The sequence below is a fragment of the Cupressus sempervirens genome, chromosome 3, assembly GCF_028749045.1.
Source record: "Cupressus sempervirens isolate cs-2001-9-10 chromosome 3, ASM2874904v1, whole genome shotgun sequence".
Classification (NCBI taxonomy): Eukaryota; Viridiplantae; Streptophyta; class Pinopsida; order Cupressales; family Cupressaceae; genus Cupressus; species Cupressus sempervirens.
In genome coordinates, this window is record NC_143120.1 from 953,913,532 (window position 1) to 953,940,738 (window position 27,207).

The window sequence follows — 27,207 nt, forward strand, 5'->3', positions numbered from 1 at the left end:
TGCGATTCATTAGCTAGCAAAACATAGTAGAGGATTAATTAATAGTGTTCTTTAAGGATCAAAAACATAATTTGAAGCAAGAAATTGGAAAAGTAACTTAGATACCAGCATAAGATATATTTTTGTAAATATTTAGGAAGGATGTATGCCATATATATATATATATATATATATCTATATATATATATATATATATATTGTATATAGGATTGTGGAAGTGATAATAGTGGGCACATGTACTTTGAGGTATTTATCTTAGATAAAATTTATATCTTGTATAATTTATTATGTTATACAATCCAAATATTATCAATGAAAAGATGTGTAAATAGTATTTAGTATTTATGTCACTACACATAATAAAAAAAGATGTGAATAATAGATCCACTATCCTAATGAATAAATTACAAGGAAGATGGCCAAATAGGCTCAAGCAGGAATTGAGCATTGAATAGATAAATGGCTCTTTTCTAATAATGTATTTAAAAATTATTGGGTTTAGGGTGATTTGAAATAAAAATATAAAATAGAAGGGTAAATAAGGGAAACATAACTACATTTTGGAGAAAAAGATCAACAAAAATAGTTAGCAACTTGAAATAACTTGCAATACAAAATAGAAAACTACAATTACTGTAGTCCAAGTCTAGAATAATTTTGTAAGGCACCCAATGTTTTAGATTTTCTTCTTCATGCAACTTTTTTCAACATTTTGACAACCCATATAATATTTCCAAACAAGTTCAAAGCAATTCTAAAAACCACACCACTTATTCTTATACAAATTAAATGAGGAAAAGGTTTGTGGAAAGGGTATTCCTTTGTTAAACCCTTCGTTATTTATTGGTTCCATAGTTTATCTTTTTTCATTTATCAATGCTTCCAAAAATTTCCATTTTCATGTTATGAATCATTTTGATATTTCTATCTACAACTTAGTTATCAATAATTATCTTTTTATTTCCAAATGTGTACATATAAACTTGTGTTTTCCTATGGGTGAGTAATTTTTCATTGTAACATCAGCTCTACCTAGATAATTGTTTGACATAAGAATAAAATTTGGGTTAATATTTTAAATTATAAGAAATGTAAAAGATCTAGCTCAAAATAGATGTATTTTTTTTGGCTTTAGCTATATCTTTCCTTCAATATTTTTGGTACCTTTCTTTTACTATTATTTATTTTTTCTTTGATTTTTATTTTTTATGTCATATGTGTGATGAATTAGGGTCATTCTTCACTTCAATCCAAATAATAATAAATAACAATATATTGGAGAAGAGTAAGATGAATCAAATGAAGGACATAAATACGAAGAAAGAAAAAAATGATAGAAATAATGATAATTCCTCTATAAATATGGGAAAGTATATATCCTTAATCCTATAGGGTGTATCAAGCCTTGTGTAGTTGGTTTGATAATACCATATCATGATTATGTAAATATAAATTCATTCGGTGATGCTAGGCCTATATGGTTTTTTTTTAATCTAGGAAAAAGTTGGTTTCGATGGGGCATTGAAAGTCATTACCATCATATTCTAAGGGGGATCTAGAATCCCAATAAGATAAGGCACTATAATAAAGAAAACATTTATAGACCAATATGCCAATGGTATCTCAACTATTGCAAAAAAAGGATATACATAAAATATATATTATGAAATTTTCTAACTACCAAATACATTTCCACAAGAGGCCAAATCCATATAGAAACTATTAGAATGATTTAAAATAGCTAAGAGGGAGGGTGGTGGGAGGTGGGGGGTGATGGGGTGAATAGTTTATTCTTAGGCCTGGAAGTAGAAATTAAACTTTTAATTACTTCAAATACTTTAAATCCAATCATTCAGTAGCTTAGTCTCTATAGAAAATAATTAGCAACGTAAAACTTGTTGTCCATTGTGTTAATAGTAACAAAATTTATGAAATATAAAACAATATCAGTAAAACATCTCAAATCACATTCACACAAGTATGACACCTAGATTTAACATGCAAACCAAATTTGGGAAAAACCACAAGCAACATGATACTGATTTTCATGCTTCTAATGTTAGCTTTGTGAAGACACAACCCTATTAATGGTTACAAACATTTTGTTCAATGTGACCTTAATAAAGGAGCTAATCACCATGTTAGAAGTGGCTTGGTTAGACGATTTAAAATATCCAATTAGAATGTCACCTTGATTAAATGATTTACAATTGACTATTAGGTCAACATTGATTAAAGGATTTCAAACTAATATAATGGTTAGAAAGTAACATCAAGTTGATGTGATAACTATGAATCAATTTGCAAATACAAATCACTATGTAGCTCATATGTTTATTCACTAGCTAGCCTCTATTATCATTTATGTCTTTGATCTGCTTAGTAGTTCTTCAATCAATCACACTTTGCCCTTTCATAGCTTCCTACATAGGTTAGTCAATCAATAGAATCAACAATAGTTGACTATTGAACCTTGATTAAGCTACTCTTAGGTCTCCTTAAATAGGTAGTTCTAATATTTTTTCTCTTAAACCTTTCCATAGATTTTACGGTTTGGTTAGATTCATTGAATCCTTTCATCATTTAATTCTTCTTCTCCCCTTCTAGATACTTCTCAAAAATTCTCTTTTAATCTATGCCTAGAAATGATCAAACATGGTTTCCCTTGAATTAAATTCCATAATTTATTCATGATTATCTTCAAAAAATTTTACATAATTTTAAGAATATAACTATTGTAGCTAGAAATCAATATTTCCTCATAAACTATCAAATGCTGACACTAGGTAGTCACTATCTTTTGACACTCAATCATTACTAAATTATGAAAATGATACCATTTATTCTATTTGACATACTTTTTGATACTTAATTGATACCAATTCTTGATCAACACTATAGTCTACTTAGTTTATATTATCACTTGGTCAACTATAGAATCACTCAACATATACTTCTAGTTCCTTAATCTTATGCTGTTTTTCTCATTTGTGCCTATTGATTTTGTCTTCCTTTGATCATTCCTTGTATGCTTCAATATTTTTTTCTTCTCCACCTAGGTTATGATTAAACAGTCACATTATCTTGTCAAGCTCTAACGAATTGAGCTCCCATTATAGTTTCACATAGCTCAACCTTTCTTCTAGGTCCTTTTGCTATCTCTTATTCTAAAATCCTCTTCATCAATCATCCTAACATGGAACTCGACTCAAACATCAACTATCTAAAACCAATAATGTTTGACATCATTGACAACATATAAGAATTATTTTTGTTATAGTTCTAATAGAAATATCTTAAGAAAAGTGATTCATAGGGTCTCTATGGATCCAAAAACCATCAATAATTAGAATTTAGCGTGGATATCAAAACCATATTTATTAATTTATTTAAAATATTTAACATCAAAGAATTTTTTTTTTTGCAAAATAGCACTACCAAGTTTTGAAAGGTCCCCTAAACCTTTAACAAACATTTTAACTTGGTTCTAATAATAACCAAAGTGTCAAAGAACATAGTATTGCTCTAGTATTTCTACATCTCTCAAGAATAAATCTTATCTAGCTCAATAGGATAAGCATTTAAGAGAAAATGAAGGGAAAACATCCAAACAAATATTAAACCCCTTTTATGAGTGGTCGAAACAAAGAGCATCTCTTGAGAAAATCCAAAGCTCAACTTTTCATTAATCTATATGGAATTATTTCACCTCAATAAGACAAAAGTAGAAGGAGAAGGGAGAAATAATGATCTATTACATTAGAGTAACCATACAAAAATACCCCATCTCAATAGGGATAGGTTTATTCTTAGTAGAAACCTTTTAAAAGATGAATGCAATGCCTATAAATAACTACTTAGTGAAGGATTTTGCAATGTAATCAGGGACTCCATCAACACATTCCAAAGCCCTAAAACCATACACCCTTAACTGAAAACAATAAAAGGTCATGTAGGGCTATTGACAATTGCCAAAAAAATTAAAACCTTTAGAGAAAAGGAGACAAACTCAAAAAAAAAGTGAAGGGAAGATTACATAGAATAATCAATAGGATGTCAAAATAGAAAAACTACTACAAGATTTTAAGTAGAAAAACTTAAAGGCCTATCATAAAGAGTACCACTATACCCAATGAAATCCTCCCCCCCCTGTAAATCTAGCAAAGATTTTCACCCCACCAAAGAGGAAAAAAATCCTTTGAAAGAAGTTAGGGTAGATATAAGATACACTAGAACAAGAAAAATCACCAAAAAAAGGGTCCATAGAGCTCACATAAATACAAGTCCATTGGACCATAAAGGAACCACTATTGAAGGGGAACACAAAACTTATGCCAATAGAGAAGGAAAATTCTTAGCAACCATGAACCTAACTATGAGGAAAAAGTGAACCAAATTATTCCAAAAGTAAATAGTACTTTACTTGGATAGCAGCAAAAAATTGTAGCATCCAAAGAGAGACAAAATAAAAGTCCCACTCACTGTGAAAACCATAGTTGACTTGTTAAAAAAAATGTTGATCGTATTCCTTTGAGGGAGTATCATAAACATTGGAGAGTTTGTTAGCACAATTGACATGTTTCATTCATGACTGTGTTTGTCATTGATGTTAAGAAAATATTATTTTGGTAAAGACTAGCAAAGTAGAAGAAAAGGAATGAGGTTGTACAAATTATGTATTAATGATGAGGTCAAGGAAAATTGAAGATATGTCCTACATTCTGTCTTGATAAAGTAGAAAAGTGTGTGTGTACAAAGTCAAATACATGTGAGAGTTATTCAAGACTTGTAGAAGACAATGTGCAAATAGAGTTCCTTAGAAATGGATTCTGGTGTTTGGATTGTATCTCTTAATAGGGATAGAATCATGATGATCAAAGTTAGATGGGGATAGTAGACAACATGAAGATGATATTAGCAAGTGAATGAGTGAGAATTTTTACATATGATAAATTATATTTATTATGAGTCCATAGTGTCTTATAACCATGAAAATATGTAACAAATTGTGTTAAATCTTAATGAGGTCATATTATAATTAATTGGGAAAGCCTCAAGGAAAATTAAAAGAATTATTTTGAGGATATCATCTAATGGAAGGTTATTTTCCATGTGATATAAGATGTAGTTGTATGAATTATTACACCTAATAGGAATTTGAAAAATAACCACCCTACTAATTAGATTATTAGAAGCATTTAAGAAAAAAGAGTCATTACAAGAAACACAATACATAAAGAATTGTGTTTGATTTATCATATTGAACCAAAGTGTGCAAATGAGGCATGCAAGAATGATCATTAGATTCAAGCTATGAAAAAAGAGTTAGATAAGATTGAGATTAATCGGACATGGGAATTGGTTCCTAGACCTAAAGGTATGTGTAGGATCATGGGGTGCAAAAAAGTTTCAATCTGAAAAATATGTAGTTCTGAAATGCATTAAAGAATTTCAAAAAATATTCCAAATTTTTTCCCACCCATCCTAATACTAAATGAAAACAATTAATACCTTTTTAAGGCCTACTTTATCTTTCAATATCAACCCTATATAGCCAACTTTAAAAGTGTCCCACAAAAGTATTTTTGGCCTGTTCTTGTGTGTTTTTTACTTCAAGCATGTAGCTGACAACTTATTTTCACCAAAATTTGATGAAATGAAAAGGGTTTCTTAAGCATGTTCTTAGCTTTCCATAAATGAATTTTTTGTTAAATTACAAGTTTAGTAAGTAATTATTATTTATTTTCTAATGGAGTTGCATCTAAGGTGTTGATTGACACAATACTTTAAAAACAAGTATAACTTTCAAATGGTGCGACATTTTTGAAATCCAAAAGATGTATCATGTTCAATGTTTCTTCTACTACAAGGAAAATAAAAGAAAAATTAAATTTTGTAGACTTTTGAAATAGTTAAGGTGGTTAGACACAAAAAATTTTAATTACAAAAATACTAAAGTAGAAAATTAATAACCATTTATTTACTTAGAATAAAAAGACCCATAAATATTTGTCACATCTAGGGATGAGTCTACTTCTTATATATAGAATGGTATTTAGAAATATTATCATTTTATTTTGTTTAAGGTGGTCATACATACATCTACCTCTTATTTTTGTCGTTAAATTTTTGTACTATTGCATTAAAATTCAAAATGTTGACCAATCAATTTTTATTTTATATACATAAGGCATAGAATTTTAGAAACTGAATTCAACTTCCTAGAGATTCTTTTCTCTTGAATTTTTTATATAAAGTTGATAACAAGTAAAAAATTGCATGTAAAGTTGACTTAACCCTGATTTGCTAATTTTGTATTGCAACTTAAGAGCATAGTTTGGTTGACCATGATCCTACACATACCCCTAAAGACAAGAATATTATAGGAACTAAATGGTTTTTTAGAAAAAGAAAAAGAATGAATGAACAAGGTCAGGTTGTGATCAATAAAGAAACTTTGGTATGTAAAGAATATTCATAGAAAGAAGGTATAGACTATGAGGGATGTTTGCCACTATTTCTAGAGTTGAAGCAGTAAGAATGCTCTTGGCTTATGTAGCAAACTTGTAAGAAGTTCAAAGCATATAAAATATATGTAAAATTAACATTTTTGAATGGAGAACTTGAAGGAGAAGTCTACATTGTGAAGCCTAAAGAATTTTTTTTGATAGAAGAAAATGACATGGAATCCAAATTGAAGAAACCATTATATGGTGTAAAGCAAGAACCAATAACCTGGTATGCGAGGTTGGGCAAGTATTTCAAAAAGTTCAGATTTTCTAAAGGTATGAAAAATAGCAATTTGTATTTGAAAGAAATTGAGAATAGGTTCTTCATCATTGTAGTATTTTTGGATGACATAATATTTGGAGGTAATGATGAAGTGAAAATTTTTCTAATGAAATAAAGATTGAATTTGGGATGAGCATGATTGGTGAGTTGACAGTTTTCTTAGGTCTACAAATTGTGCATAACTATGATGGTATTTTCTTGTCACAGACTAAATGTTTGAAAGACTTGTTAAAAATATTTCACCTGGAAATTAGTCAGAATGTTAGAACATCTATGATAATTGGTTACAAATTATCTAGAAAAGTTGAGACACCTACAATTGAGTAAAAGAAATGCAGATCCATGATTAGAGGTTTCTAATATCTTACTCATGCCAAACTAGATATAGCAAATGTAGGTGGTATACTAGAAATATTTGAAGCATATCCTATAGAAGCACATTATGTAGTAGTAAAGAGAATATTTAGATATTTGAAGGGTACATCTAATTTTAGATTGTGGTATGATAGATCAAGAGATTTTATATTGTGTTCTTATACTCATGTGGATCGAGAAGGTGTTATGGATGACATAAAAAGTACATGTGGTGGAGCATTTCTCCTTAGATGAAGATTTATTTCTTTGGTTGAGAAAGAAACAAAACTATATGTCATAGAGTACAACATACGTAGTATTTAGCAATAGGAAACAATTAAATTTAGATCAATAAATATTAAAGATTATTGGGATAGATTTTTCAGAACATGTTATCATAAATTGTGATAACACAAGTAAAATAAGTATGTCTAAGAATCTTTTGTTACATTCTAAGACTAAGCTAGTATCCTATAAGTATCATGTTTTGAGAGAGAAAGTTATAGATAAAGAAAACATATTAGATTATGTAAATAAAAAAGAGTAGATTAAAGATATTTTATTGAAGTCTTTGCATATGGATACATTTGAGTATTTGTATGGTATGCTTGAGGTTATTCCCCTTATTACTTCTAAGTAGATTATGTAGAGAGTTCATAAGTCTTGTGGTACAAAGCACTAATGTGTAATGTCCCCATCTTTTTCATAACTCAGTGGAGCTCTTACCCTTTACGTTCTACAAAGACTAAGTGGAGAAATAAGGAGAAATTGATTAAATTAATTTCTTATAAAGTCATTAAATAAATTAAAATTAAAAGGTGATTTTATATTTAATTAATTTAATAGAAAAAAAATTGATTATTGTATTGCAAGGGAGAAGCTTCTAGAGAGTGCATTAATTATTGGAAAGGGAGAAATCTCTAGTAATTTATTTTTCTAGAAGCATAATGAATTATTGTATTGCAAGGGAGAATCCTCTAGAGAATGCTCTAATTATTGGAAAGGGGGAAGCTTTTAGAGAATGAAATTAATTAATATTTTATTTCCTTCTAGAAGGGTGAAGGAAAAGAATAAATAGGGGTGAGAGCCTCATTGTTTACCATCAAATTATTGTGAATTGCATTGGATAAGAACTTGGATATGTAAGTTATAGATTTGTTCTTGGCATTAGAGGACATATATCCTCTCTTGTGACATTCTAGATGTCATTCCCTTGGGATTTGGCCTTTGGAATTCATTTCTATCAACTCATTAATAGGTAGCTTGGATGCATTTCTAGCTATAGGTAGAATGGGTATAATTAGTTAGTTGAAGAGTTTATGTGCTTGATTTTATGATGTTGGAGTAATTAGTCAAATTTCTATGTATTTAATTTTATTAGTTTGAGAACTAATATTATTTCAGTAGTAGTTCAATCTTTAGTTTGCATAAATTCCTTCTTATTAATGTTATGTGGTTTCAAAATCTATGAAAAAACATTTGAATCTTTATTAGCAGTTGGTTCAATTTTATGAGCATTTCTAGTGTGCCCATTATAGTGATATTAGAGCATAGTTTCCTACCATTCTGTGGGGTAAGAAATTTATATTATTGTAAAAAATTTTGTTGCATTTGGATTGACCAACACTCCAGCATTTTCTAGCCATGGAAAAACATAGGAGGACTAACTATTCTAGAAATTGGTAGAGTAACGAGGAGCTTAGAGTGAAGATGAATGCTTTGTAGGAGAGTACGGAGAAACTTGAGCTTCATCAACAAAAATTGAGGGAGAGATTTTTGGATCTAGAGACAAGTGAAAGTACGTAGTGAGGTATATGGTTTCTACTATTATAAGGCAGATATTGAGGATGTAGGGAAGGAAGTTTGAGTTTTCCACATCAAGCATCCTTGATTGAAATGTAGATATATTTAGTATGACACTTGCTAGTCCTATCCATAGTTTTGATGATTGACTTACTTCATAGAGACATTTGGTTGTGTCAGTTGGTGTGATTTTCCATAGTATAGTTTTTTTTTTTTTTATGTCTCGGGTAAAAAAAATCAGTTCGATCTTTTAGTCTTGTAGATTAGGGTTTTATTTTGTGAAATCCTAAAAAATGGTTAGATTACCCTAATTATACCATGTTATGTAAGTTGTATCTTCCTTTCAATTTCTCAAGGTTTGGCTCTAAAATTATCCACAAAAGGGCCCTAAGTGCATGAAAAAGCCCTTGTACCTTCGTTTTGTGTTACCCTAGTTTTCAAAATTTTCAAAAGGTTATTGTTTCAAAACCATTTTGGCACGGTATTTTATCTTAAAGATTTTTTTGCATCAAAATACCTTTATTCCTTATGATAAACCTTTTATGTGCTCTAATTGGATATTTTATTACAAAAAGGATGCCAAGTTCAAATGTTTTGCAACACCGTTGATTTTAAAGCAAGATCAATGATTCTCGCTTTCCCGCTTTATCAAAGTGATAGGTTTTTAAAAATACAGGGAAGCAGATAAGTGACACATAGCCTCAGATGGTTTTTGAGATACAGTGCGATGCAAAAGGTCTGGTATGTCAGCATGGGTTAGTACACTTCTGCAGATTTGTTAGATTCGCCAGGACACATTTTATCTTCTTGTATTGTCATTGATTGTCTAAATCAATAAAGCTTCACCTTATGATCAATATGCATCAACTATGGATCTAGTTCAGATCTATGATTCTCACATTCCTGCATTATCAAAATGCACAATCTTTAAATAATGCAGGGAAGCGGGTTCATGACTTGTGGAAATGGTGACATCATGGGTTCGCCTTTTGCAGAAAGATAATTATGGTGTGTCCTCCATGGCATGTGTCAGATGACATGGAAGGAAGAGAAAAACATTCATTGATCCATTCAGATTGAATGAATGCACACTCTTCACATGTTTCTGATCATCATTGATTAAAGCAAGATCAATAGTTCCCGCATTCTCGCATTATCAAAATGTGCGACCTTTAAATAATGTTGGAAAGCAGGCATGGTGGGACCTGGACAAAACTTTAAGAGTTACACCGAGTCATGCCACGTTGGAAAAGACTAAAACAAATGGAACACACCATTGGTGGCGGGAGATTGGTATGCCAAGTCAGAAATGGGAATGTCATGGGCGCAGAAACTTTAATTGCTGTCAGAAGCACATAGACAAAAGAGTAAGTTCTCATTGGTCAAATTGATCTAGTGGGCCGCCAAATAAAGAAATCTTAATTCATCATTGATCAGAGTAAAATTGACGGTGCCCAAATTCCCACATCATCAAGTTGCGAGGGTTTTAAATAATGTGGGCAAGCGAGCTTCCAACACGTGTTCGGGGATCCCAAAATTTTAATAGGCTTCTTGCTTTTGAAATAAAGTTGTCTGATGCATGCGAAATCAATGAGTAGAATTCAAATTCAAGATACAACTTGAAAATAGTAGTTGCAGAAATAAATATGATATAGAGCTTCCTTTGTGTGACCTAAATACTTTGATATAGTACATGAATTTTCTTTTTTTGAAGCACAATTACAAATTTTTGCAGTACGAGAGGATTTCTAGAGCTAGGGGATAGAATTTTTCAAGGGTTTCAACATAATTTGCAAAAGACATTGCAGAGAAAGAAGGGAAAATCTAGTGGGTAAGTGATCTATAATCAGTAGAAATAATAATTTGCTGTTATAAATTCTCTGAACTTTTAAAAATGCCTCCACAAAAGGATTTTTTTGAGCAAACCAAATATTCAAAAAGGGGTGTGCATGATGATTTTCTAGAACAATTTCCTTTGTCAATACATGAGATAACTAAAGGCAGGGAGTTAATTCCTAAAACCCCTAGAGTAGCCATAGCAGAGGGTTTTTATGACATGGCCAATTGGGTACAAGATGCTCAGGTATCCATGGAAGGTTTGGAATTATTCAATAAGTGGTTTTCAGAGCAAAAATTGGATAATCCTTTGAGCAATGTTTAGGAGTTTGATATTGGAAAGTTGACAGTCCCTACAATTTTCTTCGACAGTGATTTATTAATGGATTTGGCGAGGAAGTATGACCCAATTACAAGGTGGATAAAGAATCATGTTGGAGTAAACCTCTTTAGGGTCTGCCTTGAACTGATTGGAGAAGTTTTCAATCTTAACCCTAACCATGTTGTGCATGAAACCATTGACATGGATAACCTACAAGCAAGGTATGATGCACAAATAATCTACTTGAAAAGAGGGCCACTGCAAGAGAATACTGCTAAGGTTGGTAATCTGTCTGTAATTACTATCAGCACCCTAGAGCCACTATTAAAAAGACATTTTAACACTAGGGCTAAGGCATTATATGTTTCCCTATGTAATATTTTTTGAATGGATGAGGTAGAAAAAATTCTAGGCCCAATTGTCCTCATCATGGCTCAAACTCTTCAATTTGGAATGAGCTCCATCCTCGATTTTGCTACATTTATTGCAAAAGAAATTCACAATGGTTTGGTTGGGATAGCAAAAGGAAAAGTAAATAAACCATTCTGTTGGTATTCATTGCTTATGTATATGTGCTCGTACAAGGGATTTTCTTTTTTCTCCACAGGTATGGAATTGGAAATAACCAGGGAAGGGGAGAAGAATCCAGTACAATTATGGAGTGTAGATATGACCTCCAAAGCCACAAGTGCCAGTTATGTGAGGTTTGATAGGTATTTTGCATTAAAGCTTAGACTACTTTTAAGAGGAGATAGCCCTAGAATCCCACAAGCATTGTTAGAATTGGTCAGACTCAAGGACTATGCTAAAGGGCTACTTGTCAGTCATAACTAGGGGGATATAATTCCCTACAATGTTTCAACAGTAATAAGAGTGTATGGTTTTTTGGGGAAACCTCATGTGCTACCATTTCATGTGCTGTTGAAGATAGGAGCTACTGAGTTGTTATGGTAGATAGGTACCATAGATGAGAGGGAGTTGACCAGGAAGGGTACATTTTTTCCAATTGTCACTGTGGCCCATGATTTTTTTTTTGTGAGGAAAGGTTGGAAACACCTGAACTTGGTTTTAGCAAAATATAACATGGCAGAATCTCATGCCAGATTTATTGATACTAAAGGTTTCTATGATATCTTCAGGGAGAGAATAAAAGCTTCTCGCATGGTCCAACAAGTTTATTATCCTGAAGATGTGATTAGAAACATTTTCACCCTATAAGAACAAGAATTGAGAAAAGAAAAGTGGATGGTGTTTAGCAAAACTCTTGAATTTATTAATGCTTTTGACCCCCACTATGACCCATTGAAAGAAAAGAAATACTAGGGAGCCAAGATACAGGCCTTGATGAATAATTTTGCTAAGATAACACAAGCTATGAATGAAAAAGGGGCTACATATATTAAGGCATACCCAGATAAGGCTACAGAAGTGCAAAAAAGGATTAATAGTAAAAACATAGTAGCTCCTAGCCAATATACCTTACAAAAAAGGGTAGGTTATGTAATGATTCAGAGTGTGTAACAGGGTCCTCCTCATCAAGGAAAAAGACAAGGAAGTTCATCTACAACCAGTGCTCCAAAAAGGCAAAAATTAGAACAGGGATCTTCTTCTTCCCTGCCAGAACAATATTCCTCGAGCCAATCCCCAATCAGGATAGATGATGAAGCATCTTTAGGGGAACAATTAAGACAAAATGGAGGAGAAGGGGAACAACAAGAACCCCCTACACCTTCCTTGGAGCTTACTGTTGCTGACTATAAAGGTAAGGAAATTGATCCTATAGTTGCCCAAGCCTCTGAGAGGTTTGTAAATGATGAAAATTTTGTGAAGTCTAGAGCATTTGCACAATTTTTGTGGAGGTTGAATATAGGCAATTTTGAAAATACTTGTAACAAAATAAAAGCAGAGCAACCAGATAAACCAAACTCTGTTATCAAAGAAGAGGTAAAATCTAAATTTTTGAATGATTTTGTCAAATTTACACCTAAGGCCAGGAGGCAATTAGTTAAATAGTCAGGAGTTCTTATGTTACCTGAATGAGATATTGTGAATGCTATGGTTTTTTATTCAATAAGAAAACAAAAGAATGTCTAGTTACAAACTAAAGAAGAAATTTTACAGGCTCACAAAGGAGTTAAATTTAGTGATGATCACCAAGCCCTTGTAATATGGTCAATTGAGGAAAGGGATAAAACTAGGATGCAGGAAATCTCTACTGCAGAACATACTAGTACATTGACAGTATACAGGGCTAGTGAAGTAAGCAGCAAGCAAATAATGGGGATGGCCTCAGAAGTGCTCAAATTTAGTGGTGTTTTATCTGGCAAGGAACAGGATAGATTTACCCAACTCAATGCTATATTTGAAGAAGTTTTAAAAGCATATGAGGAAAGGGGAATACAGATACAGTCACTAGAAAACAAAATATCTCAAATGCAGAAGATACTCGGGAAGAGAAAAGTTGGAGAATCTAGTGCACCTAGGATGACCTACCCTTTACAATCACTTGTTCGAGCAACCCCTATTGTTGAAATAAAAAAAACCCCTGAAAGGCCTCAATTCTATACTACAGAGGACTTTGAAGAAGAAAAAACCAAACTACATGAGTTGCAGGTAGAATTAAAGAATCAATATGAAGAAAAATTGAAGCAGGGTGTGATGTATTTAAGGGATACAATAAAATGGTCAACTTTCTTTGATCAGTTGACAAGAGTTACAGCTCTCATGGATGAGTTGAGAAAAGATGAGCTTAAATTAACTCCTCTGGCATAGAAGTCGAGGGAGAGAAACAATGATATCACATTCATGTGTATATCTATTGTCCAAATGCCTTGTCATCAAGTAGAGAATTTTTTTGATTTATTAGACAAGCTAGGAGATTTTGGTGATAAGAGGGATTCTTTGCAAAAAGGAGTAACACGTTGTTTTTCCAAGTATATTTCTGAAAAATTCATTTTATTTCCTTGTGCTTTAGAATCTATTGACACAATAAAGGAAAAAGAAAAGTGGAAAAAAGAGTAAGACAAAATATTTCATGAAAGGATCAAGAATATCATGAATGAAACTAGTCACTAGTTTTGGGCAAGAACAAACGAAGAGTTGGTAAAGATATAGTTATTCTATAATGCCATCAGGAAAAAACTTGATGATCTAGAGGAATTGGAAAATTCTTTAGTGATTATACAAAGAGAGGCTCTAAATTTTAATTGGCAAAATGATGTTGTTTATAATGAGTGGAAAAATTAGTTTTTAGTACAAATGTCAGAAGATGATGAGGAAGAAGATGCAAAAGTAAAGGTTACCCTCGTAATCAGTAATGAAGACATGGAAAATCCCCAGATCAAAGTAAGTTTGTAGGTAGTTGAAGATGATACATCACTTTTTAACCTTATGGCCACTTACTCTGAGGATGAAGAATAAATGAAAAATCAGATCATATTCTTTTGTTTCAACAACCGAGAAGCATAACAAAAAGGGACCCACCAAGGAATGTTCGATGTAATAGCTTTTTTATTGTTTGCTTTTGTCTTTTTTGGCAGACATTTGTCAGTATCTTTTAGAAGACACATGTCACTTTCTTTTAGCCTGAAGCTTGTTGCATCTCACATTATTTAAGGGAGATTGCAAGGCTAAAGGATGGTTTGAATTCTATTTTTCTAAGTAGTATGCTTAGTTTGTCTTTGGTCCAAAATTTTGAAAGCAAATCCATGATGTTTTTATTCTGTCGATTCTTTGAGAATACATGAATATAGAATGAACTGTGTTTCTTTCTTAAGGTCGTTCTGAGTTTATTGTAAATGATGTACCATTTTTAAAGAAAATGAATACAAATTGTGAAATTTCCCCATATTAGTTCTTTCTGGATCTTGTCTCCTTCCAATTACATGGTTATCTTGATATTGTATAAGTAAAGGCTTGTGCAATTGAAAGCAATCTAGTTAGGTTGTATATCTATTTATCATTGTTGTTAATTCAATGGATTAAATAAAAGCTTTGATGAATGTGATGAGGTTTCTTTAGTAATGGAAAGGATTTTGAATGATGAATTTTGATAAGAATTGCTGATAGTATTTGTTGTAAGGAAACAAATTAGATCTAAGAATTTGCTATAGACTCTAAACCCCAATGGATTAGGCACTGATCAAGTTGATTTAGTTGAAGGAGAAGTATATCATAAATGGTTATCAAAATGCAACATCAGATCAAATTTTACTTTTATTTTCTTGTAGATCTTCAAAGGTTGACCAGTACTTGTCTGGATGGAATGTTCTAGCTTCAGTTAGCCAATATTGTTAAGAACAGTTGCAGATCTATAGAAGAAATTTTGGCCATATTTGTTATATGGGATGTATTTAGCAAATTGTTATGAATTATGTATGTATTTGAGGATTTGAGATGAGAATCAGAATGAAACTAAAATAATCCTCATATGGTCTTTCTTAGTTGTGAATCATCTATGGGTATACCCACCTTGGTTTTGCAGAGCCAAAAGAGTAGAAAACCATCTATGGTTTTGTTGAAGTTGGGTCCAAGTACTTTGCATATGCAATTGTTAATAAGAATTAGCTAGTCTTTAGATTGTGTATGTACTGTCATCCTAGTATTGAGCATTTTGTTGCTTAGTATTTTTTGTGCATTTTAAAACACCAACAAAATGGTGACTCTGCTGGGGAGTTGTCCAACACATCTGTGAGAAAGTACTGTAGTTTCTTTGGTTCTTATATATATGTGTGTGTCATTTTATCTAAGTTTTTCCTGTGGTTATAAGAGGATCTTCTAGTGAAAAACCTTGAGAATTTAAAGAAGCTAAATCCCAAGTACCATAGTTACATGCTGACGTATCCAACTTATCCAAGTGTCTTATCTAACAAGCAAGAGTTACAGTCTTATGACATTAGTGGTTGGTCTGTCTGTGCCAGATATTTTTTTTCTACTTGTATGTTGTTTTTCTTGAGTCAGCAAAAAGTGTCATTACATATTTTTCCAGAAATAGGGTGGTGACTCAGTCAAGGTTTTGAAGCTAGTGCTTATTGTAATAGAAGGTGAACATGGCTGACAAGAGAAAGAACACAAGAGCTTACATGAGAGCCAATCCTGATATATCAATGTATACTAATCTACCCCAAGGTGGTAGAAAGAACCAAAATAAGAAAAAGACAGATCCAAATCCCACCTGGAAATCCAGAGGCAATGCATCCGTTAATTCCCAATATCAACCAGTATTAGGAAGAGAGTCTTCTTCACTTAGTTCTAAATCTGAAACTACAAGACTCTTAGGAGGCATTTTTAGTACCCCAGTACCTGATGAGAGAGTTTTTTAGGATAAGGATGTGTCCACTATAGGAATTAGTTCATCAAGGCCAGATCTTGTAGCATATATGAATTATAGGCTAGGATTTAGGAGTTCACTTGATAACCCTTTTAATCCCAAAACAACCCCATACATGGAGCCAAACCTTATAGATCTGGATGATCCTGCTAATTTAGAAGCTAATTCTGCTAATCCTAAAGAAGTGCACTCTGAGATAGGATTTTTGAAGAAATGGATTGCTGAGGAAGAAGCTAAACGCTTTCGTCTTGAAAAGGAGAAGGAGCAAGCCACCATGGATGCCATAATAGAAAGGGATGTTTTTCTAAGAAGGATGGCTGCTTTGAAGGGGAAAAATAAAAAGTTAGAAGAAAATACCACAATTCTCCATATGGATGTATTTGGAGATGTAGACAATTTGAGAGCTAAAGTTTAGGAACAAGAAAAATGCCTAAATCAAAGGCAAGAACCAATCATTGCTCAAGTCCAAGCCTATAAACCTGTTCAATTGGACCCTATAGATCCCACTGCAAAAGCTCTAGATAAAGGAAAAGGCAAGGCTGTAGGAATCCAAATAAATGAGCCTCAAGCTATACCAACCAAACCCATACAACCCTCCATGTCAAAATTAGACTTAGATCTCGAGAAGGCTAGAAAAGAGAAGGAAGATCTTGCAAAAGAGCTTGAGAAGGTTAAGAATGAAGCTCAAGCTGCAAAAACTAGGAGAAAGATCCAATTCATAAAATCTAATTCTGCATTGGTTTTGTGGCCTAATTTATCTACCCCACCTACAATTACTGCACTAGCTAGTGGTCCAATAATCTCAACTCAGGCAGTACCCCAATCTACTCCTACCTCATCTTCCACTATTGGCACCCAAGTCCCATTTGTCCCACCTCAACAATCTCAAGCTACTCCTCTAAGCCAAGCTAATATAGCTAGTACCTCAAATGTTCCTGGTTTCTAGAAGAAACTTGTATACCTGGAAAAGTATAGACAAATGGCATTTGCTGGTATTCCTGGTGCCCCACATCCCATATCATTTGATTTAAGAGATAAAGTGGTTAAGTTCTTTGGGAATAATGTTGTTACTGGTGAAGAACATCTAAGAATTTTTATTGATATGTTGAATGATTATGAGGTTGAACATGAAGATATGGTAATGAAATTTTTTGTGCATTCACTAACAGAAGATGCAAGGGATTGGTTTAGGAGGTTGCCTAACGATAGTATTACTTCTTGGAATGATTTGGAGAAATTATTCAAGGAGCAATATGGAGACAACACTAATGCAGGATTCATCTTGAATGAGTTCAACAACATCAAGAAGAATCCAAATGAGTCCACATTTGATTTCAATGTAAGATTCCAGAAAGGTATGTACAGACTATTCCAAGTTATGAGGTTGAATGAAGATGTCTGTCTCACAACATATTTCAATGCTTTTGATAGCAAAATGGCTTATCAATTGAGGGATAAGGGTCCTAAGACTTTAAGGGATGCCTATAAAATTGCAGTAAATATAGAGAATAATAGAAAGGCATCTGGCAAACTAGGTAGAAGGGATGATCCTAAGCTTTTCAATCCAAAGAACAATAACAAAAGAGAGGGTGATAAAACTCCTATAAGAAAGAAGCCCGAAGAACCTACTATAGGCCAGGTTTTGGAATTGCTTAAAAAGATGAATCCCACTAATTTTAATAAGCCAAATATTGCTGAGAGAACCCCTGTGAATAACAACAGTTTCAATAGGCAGCCTAGAATGAAAAATTACCCCTACACCACTCAGTGGAAAGATGGTAAGCCAATTCCCAACCAGACTCAAAATGTGAAGGATAACGGTACTCCAGATCCCTTGCAAAGGACTACTGTGAATATGAATGATGATGTACCATGGTGCATTATATGTCAATCACCTCATTCTACTAATTACTATGTTGTTGCTTAGTCATTTGCCCAAGGTCAAGGTGTGCAACCTAAAGAAGAAAGTGAAGAGAGAAGCCATGATCATATAAGTTGCATTATGGTAAGCATGTGTGATGATTTGATAGATTCTGATATAAAAGAGCCTACGAATGATATTGCTAGTCAGAGAATTGCTTATCATTTACATCATCAACAAGTGCTTTCAGATGATGAAGGGTATGATACAAATAAGATATGCAATACATTTCTTGATGTAGGTCTCACAAGCTTAAGAATACCTTCCAAAGAGGAGATTGACAGAATTATAGCAGAAATGATTTCACAAGTCCATAGTAACTACAATTTGAGAAATAGAGTAGTAAATAATGATGCAGGAAAGCCATCCATTGTATTCATCAGAGATATCAATTATAAGATGAATGATCAAGACAAGAAAGTCAATATAGATGTACCTAAGATCAAGGACAACAAGGGTAAGAAGTGCAACCAAAGAAATCAAAACCTGATCTATCAAGCAAATAGTGGTGCCTGCTACTCAAAAGATTCCAACTCTAGGTACTCTTGTAAAACCCACTACTATTGAACTTGTTGATATGATATCTATGTTATCTCAAATTACTGTAAAAGTGCCCTTTTCTGAACTTCTTAGAATTGAAGAGCATAAGAACAAGGCTTTGTCATGGTTGGGTGGAATAGGAAACCATAATACTATTGTAGATCAAACCGCTACCCAACAAACCCCATTAGTAATGGAAGAAAGTAGTATCATATCCTAGATTCCCCAGATGTTTTTAGATGATTCCTTAGTGGCATTTATAGAAGATATTGACCCCTCTTTCCTCAGCCTGATCATAAAGGGGAAGACGTTAAAAAATTGCATGATAGACTCAAGAGCTTCCAACACTATAATGCCTTTCAAAGTAATGGAAGCCTTAGGTTTGAAGGTCAATACCAAGCAGGGAAGATGCAGAGGAATGGATGCTAGGGAGGTCCCAGTCATAGGTACCATAAATGCCTTACCATTCAAATTGGTTGCATATCCTGAAGTAGAGTTAACCATGTTTGTCCTTGTGGTAGATATACCTCCACACTATGGAATGTTACTCTCGAGGAAATGGAGTGCTGCCATGGGGAGAAGCCTGCAATGTGATCTGACTTTTGCTACATTCCACATAGGGGACAAAGCTGTCAGGGTATATTGAGAACCAAGGGTTAATCACATTTTAGGAGAACAAATTGACAAAGATTCCACTTGTTTCTTAGATACTGGGATCAATGCTTTCAGGGCTGAATTAATTATTTAGGAAGTTGAAAATTTACCTGCTATCATTGAACATGAAGTTGAATGTTGCATGAACTCACCAAAATTATGGACAATGTTCTTTGATGTGGCTAGTTCTAAAGAGGGTGCATGGGTAGGTGTAGTTTTTGTATCCCCTAAAAATAACACTTTTAGGTATTCATTCACTTTGAAGTTTTCCTGCACTAATAATACTGTAGAATATGAAGCATTGTTGCTAGGACTAAAAGTTGCAACACATCATAGAATTAAGAAATTATGTGTCATGGGCGATTTTGAACTAATTATCTCTTAGATCAAAGCAACCTACTCATCCAAGAATAAGAGATTGAAGCAATATAGAAATGCAATTTGAGATCAGATAGAATTCTTTGATGCATTTGGGATCTCATGGAGAGATAGGACTCAAAATAAGATGGCTAATCTGTTAGCGAATGTTGCAATAAAGCTAAAAGAAATATCATTTGTAGGAATCTCTCAAATTGAGGTGCAAAATAGACCTTCCATACCTGACAACATTCAAAATTGGTAGGTCTTTGAAGATGACAAAGATATTACAATTTTTTTGTTAAATGAAGATAAGTACCATGGTGAGGAAATGGATTGCAATGGACTGATTGAAACCATAAGTGGGAAGGAAATCATTTTTGGTCAAGAGATTATGCAATTGAAAATAAATAAGGGGGTAAGTGAACCAAGTTGTGGTGCCAAAAGGGGGGTATAAGTGGACACCTTTTTCCTGAAATCAGAAAATTCTGGACTTCAACAAGAATTTGAAGATAGTTACGCTCAAAATTTTAAGATATGACAAAAACAAAAGTTGTAGTACTTTGAATCTAGTTTCTAAACTACTAATTTTTTTTTCAAAATGGTTTAGTTTTAGGTCCTCAAAAAAGGGGGCCATAGAAAGTGGTACTATTTATTCCAAAAAAACATAACATAATACAAAGTGTGGCCCCCCTAAAATTTTAACTTTTTTTTTGAAATTCTTTAATCGCTCCAGTCAAAAGTTACCTAACACTATGTAGTTTATCCCAGATTTTTCGAGTAATTTTATAATGTGTATTTTTTTTAATGAATTTTTAAATTAGACCCATCCCAAAAATGTGAAATATCTGTGTGCTCCCCCTAGAAATGATTGAAAACTAATCTAAAATGAAAACTTCTTTTTTTCAAAGTGTGTAGAATGGAGTCTAGTTTCTTAAAAACTAAGTTGTTACAAAATTTGATGAATGAGCTAAAATCTACAACCCAATTAGTACATGGTGGTTTCTGACAAAAAATGAACATACATTCAAAAAAAATTATAGATGAAAGACTTAAAATAGTTCAAATTAAAAATAAATTATATGGTTAGATAGCTAACACAGAGACCTATAATGTTATGTAACCTGATCTTATCGATACCCAACCACGAGGAATCTTGAAGGGGAGCGCACAAGAAAAATCAATCATTTTTTGTATGTTTGCTGGAAAACACGTCTCAGACCTATTTATAAACTCCAAACCTTTGGGTTGGATCTTCAAGGAAAAACCAACCCTTAGGCTTGGTTTTAATGCAAAGCTTTGAATAGCGCGTGCGCACTATAGCGCACATGAGCTATTAAAATGCTAGTGAATTCAAGGTAGTGTGCACGCACTATTGAGACCTAAATTGCAAACCAAAACCAAGAGAGAGCTAGGGGGGTGGGATGAGGGAATGGCTATTTTTGTGTGTGAGAGAGATAAAGAGAAAGTAGGGGATGGGAGAGGGGAGAGAGGAAGTGAGAAAGAGTAGGGGTGGAAGAGAGAGTATAAGATGGGAGATAGAGGAAACGTGAGAGAGTAGGGGTGGCAAAGAGAGTACAAGATGTAAGAGAGAGGAAGTGTGAGAGAGAGTAGAGGTGGCAATGAGAGAGTACGGGATGGGGGAGAGAGATTGAAAGTAGGGGATGGGAGAGAGAGAGGAAGTGTGAGAGAGAGTACAAGTTGGAAGAGAGAGAGTAGGTGGTGGGAGACGGAGTGGGAGAGGAAGAGCAAGAGAGAGGAGGATGGGAGTGCATGTGTGTGAAAGAGAGAGAGTAGGGAATGGGAGAGGGGGAAGATAGAGTAGCTTGAGAGAGAGTAGGGGATGGAAGAGAGAGTAGGGGATGGAAGAGAGAGTAGGCGATGGTAGAGGGAGTGGGAGAGGGAGAGAGAGACGGGGGATGGAAATGTGTGTAAGAGAGAAAGAGAGAGAGTGTAAAAATGTGAGAGAGGGTAGGGGGTAGCAGAGAGAGAGTAGAGAGGGAGAGAGAGAGAGAGAGAGAGAGAGAGAGAGAGAGAGAGAGAGAGAGAGAGAGAGAGTGAGAGAGAGTGAGAGTAGGCAGTGGGAGAGGGAGAGTGAATGAGAGAAAAAGTAGAGGATGGGAGAGGAGAGAGGGGGGATGGGTGTGTGTGAAAGAGAGAGAGTAGGGAATGAGAGAGGGGAGAGAGAGATAGAGAGAGTAGGGGATGGGATAGAAAGAGAGTAGGCAATGGCAGAGGGAGTGAGAGAGGGTGGATGGAAGAGAAAGAGATTAGGCAATGGCAGAGGGAGTGGGAGAGGGAGAGAGAGGGGGGATGGAACTGTGTGTAAGAGAGAAAGTAGGGGATGGGAGAGAGTGTGAGAGTGTGAGAGAGAGTAGGGGTGGCAAAGAGAGAGAGTGAGAGTAGGGGATGGGAGAGAGAGGGAGAGAGAGAGAGAGAGATAGTAGGTGATGGGAGAGGGAGTGGGAGGGAGAGAGAGAGGGGGAATGGAAGTGTGTAAGAGAGATAGAGTTGGGAATGGGAGAGAGTAGGCAGTGGGAGAGGGAGTGTGTGTGAGAGAGAGAGGGGGGGGGAATGGGAATGTGTATAAGAGAGATAGAGTAGGGGATGGGAGAGAGGGTGAGAGTTTGAGAGAGAGTAGGGGGTGGTAGAGAGAGCTTGTACAGGATGGGGGTGTGAGAGAGAGAGAGAGAGAGTAGGGGATGGGAGAGAGAAAGTAAAGAGGGAAAGGGATTACTTGAGAGAGAGAGAGAGATAGTAGGTGGTGCAAGAGGGAGTGGGAGAGGGAGAGAGAGGGGGGATGGGAGTGTGTGTGACAAATCTAGAGAGTAGTGGATGGGAGAGGAGAGAGAGAGGGGGGGGATGGGAGTGTGTGTCTATGAAAGAGAGAGAGTAGGGGATGGGGGAGAGAAAGTAGGTAGTAGGAGAGGGAGTGGGAGAGGGAGAGAGAGAGGGGGGGGGGAATGGGAATGTGTGTAAGAGAGATAGAGTAGGGGATGGGAGAGAGTGTGAGAGAGAGTAGGTGGTGGCGGAGAGAGCTCGTACAGGATGGGAGAGAGAGAGTGAGATTAGGGGATGGGAGTGTGAGGGAGAGTAGGGGATGGGAGAGAGAGAGAGAGTGAGAGTAAGGGATGGGATGGGAGAGAGAGAGAGAGTAGAGAGGGAGAGAGAGAACTTGAGAGAGAGAGATCTAGTAGGTGTAGAACCAGAATCAGTATGCAAAGAACATTAACAAATAAAGTAAGCATTCACAAACCAAAAACTAAATTCACATATATTCTTAGACAAAGGAAGAAAACAAGAAGTGCAAACCTCACAAGAAAAAGCACTCCATGCTTTCTTGATTCTGTAGATGTGTCCTTTTGCTGTGGATGTATGCTCAAGATGCTCAAAAGCTGCTTCAATGGAGATGAGTAATGGCAAATTGGTAGCTTTGTGAGCTCTCAATTTGGCATTATAAGGGTATGGTTGATGGCTTTGGTTCTCAAAATAGCATGGTAACATTAGCTCAAAGATTGTTGATGAAATGGCTTGGGATGGGATTCAATTTATAGGCTAAGGGGTAGAGGGATGGAGGGCTTAGATGCAAGGATGGATGAAGGCTTAAGGAGGGCTAGTATGCACTCAAAGGAGAGCACATGGATTGTGCTTGTTTAGCACAATGGGAAGGTGACACTTGTCACAAGGAGGATGAGTGTGAGAGGGTAGGGTAAAGGGTTGGTTAAAGGCATGATGAGTGGGGTTGAGTATGTAAGAGGGATGTAAGAGGAATGAGTGTGGAAGAGGGAAGAGTGTGTAAGATGGATGTAAGAGTCATGAGTGGGCTTGTAAGAGTCTTTTATGTTTTGTAAGAGCACTCATGACTTAGTGGTTGGGTTTTTTGAGGGGAGACTTTGGTTTGGATTAGGAAAGTCGTAAACTTGTTTAAGGAATGTAAAAACATTAGGGGGTGGATTAGGCTTGGGTTTAGGATTAGATTAGGGATGTTAGAGATGTGCAAGTGGATGGCATTAATGAGGGTGGGTGAGTTAGTGGCTAAGCTTGGTTAGTATGGGTGGATGGGGTGGATTAGGCTAAATGGAGGATTAGAGATAGGTTAGGGGTTTTTGAATTTGAGGATTTCATTTATCAAATAGATTTATTTAATAAATGGGGATTTTTGGAATTAGATAGGAGAAAAGGATTTAATTGATAAATAATAGATTATTTGATTTATCAATTAGGACTATAGATGATTAATTAAATTAATCAGCTAGGGGATGGTAAAGGATTAATTAAATAGGAATTTAATTAATGATGCCTTTTTAGATAACTAAATAGGATTACTAAAATAGTGTAATCAAATTTAGGTGTCTATAGTAGGCGGTAGGAGAGGGAGAGAGATAGGGGGGATGAGAGTGTGTGTGACAGATGTAGAGAGTGGGGGATGGGAGAGAAGAGAGTGGGGGGATAAGAGAGTGTGTGTCTATGAAAGAGAGAGAGTAGGGGATGGAAGAGAGTGTGAGAGAGAGTAGGGGGTGGCAGAGAGAGAGTACGGGATGAGAGAGACAGAGTGAAAGGATGGGAGAGACAGAGTGAAAGGATGGGAGAGAGTGAGAGAGAGAGTAGGGGGTGGCAGAGAGAGAGAGTATGGGATGGGAGAGATAGAGTGAAAGGATGGGAGAGAGTGTGAGAGAGAGTAGGGGATGGGAGAGAGTGTGAGAGAGAGTTGAGAATGGGAGAGAGGGAGAGAGTAAGAGTAGGGGATGGGAGAGAGAGAGAGTAGAGAGGGAGAGAGAGAACTTGAGAGAGAGAAATAGTAGGTGACCTGGGAGAGGGAGTGGGAGAGGAGGAGAGAGAGGGATGGGAGTGCATGTGAAAAATCTAGAGAGTAGGGGATGGGAGAGAAGAGAGAGGGGGGATGGGAGTGTGAGTGTGTGTGTGTGTGTGTGTGTGTGTGTGTGTGTGTGTGTGTGTGTGTGTGTGAGTCTGTGAAAGAGAGAGAGTAGGGGATAAGAGAGAGTGTGAGAGTGTGAGAGAGAGTAGGGGGTGGCAAAGAGAGAGTATGAGATGGGAGAGATAGAGTGAAAGGATGGGAAAGAGTGTGAGAGAGAGTAGGAGGTGGCAGAGAGAGAGAGAGAGAGTATGAGATGAGAGAGATAGAGTGAAAGGATGAGAGAGAGTGTCAGAGAGAGTAGGGGATGGGAGAGAGTGTGAGAGAGAGTTGGGGATTGGAGAGAGAGAGAGAGAGTAAGAGTAGGCGATGGGAGAGAGAGAGAGAGTAGAGAGGGAGAGAGAGAGAACTTGAGAGAGAGAGATAGTAGGTGGTGGGAGAGGGAGTGGGAGAGGAGGAGAGAGAGGGATGAGATTGCATGTGAGCGATCTAGAGAGTAAGGGATGGGAGAGGGGAGAGAGTGGGATGGGAGTGTGTATCTGGAAAAGAGAGAGTTTAGGGGATGGGAGAGGGGAGAGAGAGAGTAACTCAAGAGAGAGAGAGTGTAGCGGAAGGGAGAGAGGGGCCGATGGGAGTGTGTGTAAGAGAGAGTAGGGGATGGGAGAGAGTGTGAGAGAGAGTAGGAGGTGGTAGAGAGAGAGAGAGAGAGTAAGAAGTGGGAGAGGGAGGATGGGAGTGTGTGTGAGAGATCTAAAGAGTAGGGGATGGGAGAGGAGAGAGGGTGAGAGAGATAGAGAGAGTAGGCAGTGGGAGAGGGAGAGTGAGAGAGAGTAAAGGATGGGAGAGCGGAGAGAGAGAGAGTGTGTAGGGGATGGGAGAGGGGAGAGAGAGTAGGAAGAGAGAGAGAGTAGGGAGAGAGAGAGAGTAGGAAGGGTGGAGAGTGATGTGTTCTCATATAGTGTGTACTCACTATAGCTCGTACGCACTATAATATGGAGTGGAGTTTTTGCTAACTGCCAAAAAACATTATGGTTCCATAAGTAACATTTTGTGTTGGTGGAACATAAAATGACTATATGGTCTTTCCCCCTCATTTCAAAATCCTTCAATGGATACGCGCAAAAAATGGGCTAATTCGATGTACAATGCAATTTCAGTAGTAATATTTCATTTTAGTTGGAAAATGTAGTCCGATGTTTGGGGTAGTATAAGTGATCAGGGAGTGGTAACTCATATTACAAGAGGAAACTTTGCGCAGAGTTCCGTTACAATTAACGGGTGGCTCCGTGACTTTCTATGGGCACAAGCTTCTCAAGTAATCCAATCTTACGGTTCTTCATTATCTGCATATGGTCTTTTATTCTTAGGTGCTCATTTCGTTTGGGCCTTTAGTTTAATGTTTGCACTATGTGAAATCACCTAAAAACGGTCAAAAAGCAACTTTGGGGCTCATTTCATTCATTCTCTACTTTTGTTCTATTCTGCACTCTGTTATCCCGACAGAAATCGCGGATTTCAAGACAACAAACACTTTTTCAAGGTGGCAAACACTATTTCAAGCTAACAAACACTATTTCAAGGTGGCAAACACTTTTGGAAGCTAGCAAACACCAAATTCAATCATTGGATACACGATTTGAAGACTTTTTGAATATTTCTTGTATAGAAAAGGTTAGTGTAATCTATTTTAAATATTGTTTCTTGATATATAGATACAAATTTGATTATAATTTGACATGTTGTTTAATATATAGTGAATTCATTTAAATTTGTATGTTTCAATGAAATGTTATTTCGAAATGGTTAGAAATTTGACAATTTATTTTATATATATATTGTGTATTCATTCAAATAATTATAATTTTTATATGTATTTGAATAATTTGTAATTTACACATTTTAAGTAATTCAAATGTTTGAATAATTTGACATGTAGAAATCATCATCATGCCAAGGAAGAAACCAAAAAATCAAACAAATGACGATAGGGAGAGAGATTTGGCAATTAAAATAGATAAAATGAAATTACTACATGAGCAAAGAAAATTCCAAAGCAATAATGAAGAATTGACTATTGAAGAGGATCAAGAACCACTGGTACCAAGAAACAAAGAGGAAGAATTGAAAAGACAAAGAGAACGAATGAGACTGTTACGCTCAAGAAGACAATTAAATTGTGAAGCTACACCATCTTATAATGTTAGAGTCATATCGTCCGCTACACCATCTTCCAATGTTGAAGTCATATTGTCCTCTCATGTTGAAGAGACACCGATTTGTAGATCTGACGATATACACACTCCATCATGTCATGTTGAAGGCACAACATCAACACATCAAGTAGGTGATATTTCATCTTTTGCATCTTATTGCCAAGGCGCATCATCTTTGGTTCAAGGTATGCAATACACTCAACCTTATGTTGA